Source organism: Bos javanicus, chromosome 29, assembly GCF_032452875.1.
Source record: "Bos javanicus breed banteng chromosome 29, ARS-OSU_banteng_1.0, whole genome shotgun sequence".
Classification (NCBI taxonomy): Eukaryota; Metazoa; Chordata; class Mammalia; order Artiodactyla; family Bovidae; genus Bos; species Bos javanicus.
This window is the reverse complement of record NC_083896.1, coordinates 444,530-449,327: the sequence shown is the minus strand read 5'-3', so window position 1 is coordinate 449,327 and position 4,798 is coordinate 444,530. Positions and strand designations below refer to the sequence as shown.

At 36.0% G+C, this 4,798-nt stretch overlaps 1 pseudogene; it reads left to right on the top strand.

Moving 5' to 3' along the window:
• Nucleotides 1-290: 290 nt before the first annotated feature.
• On the top strand, nucleotides 291-4,308 carry LOC133240902 (ankyrin repeat domain-containing protein 26-like; annotated as a pseudogene).
• Nucleotides 4,309-4,798: the final 490 nt, after the last annotated feature.

The window sequence follows — 4,798 nt, the reverse complement described above, 5'->3', positions numbered from 1 at the left end:
TATTAATTTTGGCTTTTTTATGTTAAAATACAGGCTAACTTGCGTTGACAGTGTGAAAAAACTAAAGTGCTTTGTAAAGAAATTTTCCTTCACAATAATATGTCTGCCTATGTTTTTGCTCTGTAATAAATTTAGCAGACATTTAAATTAAGATCTGAGTTATTCATGTGGGAATAAAGATCCTTATGCTTAAAAAGGCTACTTCCTTTAAACAGTTTTTTTCATTTTAAATTCTCCTAAGCTTTTAACTTTTTTTTTTTTTTTATGGTATGGACCCAAAACTTCATATAATGTCTCTCCAGATTATAGAAGAGCAAAAGGACACTCGGAAGCAGCTTTCTCAAGAATGGAATGCCAGAATGTTACAGGATGAAATTCTGGCCAATCACCTTGCCAAACGAAAGGAGACAGAAATGGCTAATAAGGAAATGAACTCTGAGGTAGTCTTTTCTGTAGTCATTTTCAAATATGTGTATATGTCTCTGTGTATGTATATATTTAAAAAACCAACACTATACATCATAGAAAGTATAGAGGATTTTGAAAACCTATATATCTATATTTTGAGGAGGGAAACATTTTCCATCTGTAGGATACAGTAATATTTGTAATTCAAATCCGTTTGTCAGCTGCAGATAGGTAGTGACACACAATGGCCTCATCCAAGGAGAGGCCTTTAATATTTTCCATAGGATTTGACCTCAAAGTGTTTGCGACTATCTTGGAAGAGCTGGCACCCTGATTGTGGTTTAGGCAAGGAAGACCGTGTGTGGTCCACCATAGACTGCGCTACACAACCAAGTCCCTCTGCTTTGGAGTGAACGTGTCAGTCGGTCCATTCACGTTATCATCTTTAGTGTCTAAATAAGAGTCTGTTCTTGGCTCCACTGTCATTTCTTTAACCAATACCCTATCAACGAACTTTTCACATCATTTACAGGTTTTCAATTTGTAAAAACTGTGCCATCAGTTGTTAAAACACTTTTGAACACATTAAAAAGTTGTTTCTTTAGAACAACCTTATAAAAGTCCCCTCTCCCCCTCTAAAGAAAACAAACTTTTCCTACTGACAGTAGATATTCTGGTTGTTGGTAGTGATGTCATTTCCTCGAAAGATCACTAGGTTAGTTTATCACTTCCCTGATGGTAAGGAGGAAACTATAGGCAGTTCAGAGACCACATTTTGGATGTCATTCTTCTGCTTGTGAGAAAATGAGCATTCTGCTCTGTGAGTGTCCTGTTTCAGTACAAGGAACTTTTGAAAACAGTGATATATATGCCATAATATATATAAATATATATATATATATATATATATAATATATTAGTGATGATATTGTGTTTTTCATTGTATTTCCCCCATCTTACTATTTTAAACATTATGAAGAGATATGAAAGTTATTGCTGTAGCAAATAATCTCATGATTTTCTAAGAAGAGCTCTCTATATTTTACCTTATTTACCATTAGTGTGTGTACCATGAGTGAAATAAGAGGCTTACTTTGTATGTTTGTACTAGAGAAGTAACTGTGGTTTGATGTAAGAGGACTACTAGAGTCAGAAGACCTGGCAAAAAGCCTGCAGCTTATTTATATTTTTAACTTTTTTCTTTCCAGTATTATAGCTAATGAGTTAATTGATGTTTGTAGAAGTGCTTAGTACAGTTATCAATAGGTATAATTCTTCTAATTGACTGTTAAAATGTTAGAAAGATAGCATAGTCTCAAAAAAGATTTTTTATGAAGTTTAGTCTGTTTAAATATATATAGAGCTAAGGCTCTTACTGTGAGGTAGCTGTATAGGTTAGGTATCAGATGCAGTGTTTTATAAGCTAGCAAGTAGTGTTGTTTATTGAATTATAGTTGATTTACAGTATTGTGTTGTTTCAGGTATTCAGCACAGTGATTCAGCTATATATGTATATGTGTGTGTGTGTATATATATTCACACACACACACACACACATATAGGGCTTCCCTGCTGGCTCATGCTGTAAAGAATCCGCCTGCAATACAGGAGACCTGGGTTTGATTCTTGGGTTGGGAAGGTCCCCTGGAGAAGGAAATGACTACCCATTCCAGTATTCTAGCCTGGAGAATTCCATGGGCATAGGAGTCTGATGGGCTACAGTCCATGGGGGTTAAAAAGAGTCAGACATGACTGACTAACACACATGCACTAACACACACACACACACACATATTCCTTTTCAGATTTAACTTGTAGAATATTAAGTGTAGTTCCTTATGTTGATCATTGTTGGTTATTTTATATATCAGTTCAATTTCAGTTCAGTCGTGTCTGACTCCTTGTGACCTCATGGACTGCAGCGTGACAGGCCTCCCTGTTCATCACCAACTCCCGGAGTTGACTCAAACTCGTGTCCATTGAGTCGGTGATGTCATCCAACCATCTCATTCTCTGTCGTCCCCTTCTCCTCCTGCCTTCAGTCTTTGCCAGCATCAGCGTCTTTTCAAATGAGTCAGTTTTTCCCATCAGGTGGCCAAAGTATTGGAGTTTCAGCTTTACCATCAGTCCTTCCAATGAACATTCAGGACTGATTTCCTTTAAGATGGACTTGTTGGATCTCCTTGCAGTCCAAGGGACTTCAAGAGTCTTCTCCAACACTACAGTTCAAAAGTATCAATTCATACATTTCATATATACTACTGTGTATATGTTAATCCCCAAATCCTAATTTCTCCCTTCGCATACCTCCTTTTCGCCTATGGTGACCATAAGTTTGTTTTCTATGTCTGTGAATCTCTTTCTGTTTTGTAAATAAGTTCATTTTTAGATTCCACATGTAAGCAGTATGATATAATACTTGTCTTTGTCTGACTTACTTCACTTAGTGTGATAATGTCTAGGTCCAACATCCCTGTTGCTACAAATAGCATTTCATTCTTTTTTATGGTGTAGTAGTATTCCATTGAATAAATGTACCACATCAGATGCAATTTTAAAGTGTAGTCAGATCTATACATCTTTGGTTTAAGCCTTCCCAAGTTTGTTGCAATTCAAAGAAAAGCCTTTCCAGTTCTGAGCTTCTTGAAAAGTTTCTTGGGGTTTCTTTTTTACTTTCATGTATTCATTGTCTTCAATTAAATTTTTGAACTTTTGGGTATTTCTGCTTGTATAAAGTCTGAGATTTGTATTGAACCTTATTTTTTCCATTTGGAGACACGGTTGGTGCAGTCTTTTCATTGTATACATATAGAGGTTAGTCTTTCATTTCAGAAGAAATCATGAAATATCACTTTATTGAGTACTAGCTAAAAGTCTCCTTTGTTTCACTTAGGTTTCTGTTAGTTGTGAAGAAGCAAAAGATCTGCTACACAAAAACCACATGCTGCACAAATTGCCGTGCTAAGACTGGAGATAGATGCAGTGAAAATTCAGAACCAGGAAAAGGAAAAGAAATATTTTGAGGTCACTGAAATTGTAAAAGGAAAGAATGATGATCTTCAAAAGGCAATAAAACTGAATGAGGAAACGTTAACAAAGACTATACCCCCACTATACAGGCCAGCTTAATGCTCTGACAGCTGAGAATACAATGCTAAACTCTAAGCTGGAGAACGAAAAAGAAAGCAAACAAAGACTGGAAATGGAAGTGGAATCCTACCGTTCTAGACTGGCTGCTGTGTCACACGATCATGATCAATGTCAGACATCAAAAAGAGACATGTGTCTTGCCTTCTGGAGAGCAAGAGACGAGTGGTTACACTTGCAGGTAATGAAGTCCGATGTGGCTAATCTAAAAGATAAAAATGAGATGCTTTCCCAACAACTTTCTAGAGTGGAAAGTAAGCTCAATAACCTAGGAATTAAGCTGCATCACACTAGAGATTCTCTTAGAGAAAAGATTTTGATGTTAGAAAGTGTCCAGAGAGACCTAAGCCAAACAGAGTGTCAAAAACAGGAAACTGAACACATGTATCAGAACGAACAAGGCAAAATGAATAAATATATTGGAAAGCAGGCATCCTTAGAGGAGAGATTATCTCAACTCCAGAGTGAAAACATGTTGCTCTGACAGCAACTGGACGATGCACAAAACAAAGCCGACAGTAAAGAGAAGACGGTCATTAGCATCCAAGACCAGTTTCAGCAGATCGTGAGAAAACTTCAGGCCAAACGTGAGAAACAAGGTCTGATGCTGGAGGAAAGAAACAAGGAGTTAATCAAGGAATGGAATCATTTAAAAGAGAGAATGTATCAGTACAAAAAAGAGAAAGCAGAAAGAGAAGTGAGTATCCAGAAGAAGAAATTCTCAGACTTCATGAAAGAAAGTTTAAAGTGATTCTTGATTCTGGCTAAATGTTGAATCTAGTTGAACACAAAGAATACATAGGCTGTGAATCTATGGTCTCTAAACCAGCCTAAAATCACACCTTGTATCCAGCAAATAAAAATTAGGCCCAGGAGATGCTTTACTTTGAGTAGAGACATCGTATTGCTTATGAAATGTTAAAAGATTCAGTTCTAAATTATTAATATAGATAGTGTTAGTAGTTTACTCTTTCACTATTAGGATAATAATTTTAATCTTGATGTTACCACATTTAAGTATCATGATGAAGCAGATAAATGAAATCCTTAAACCTAAGATTAATATTTCAAAATAAGTTTCAGTTACCTGGATTACCTTGACAGTCAAGTCCAGGTTTCCCAGATGCTATATGTTATGTATTTTACTCTGGCTTCAGTAACTTGTCATACCTTTCTGTCATATTTGTTGGTGCAATTTTAATTTTATGTGTATCAATTTGAATTAATTTGGGAAAATTTCAGC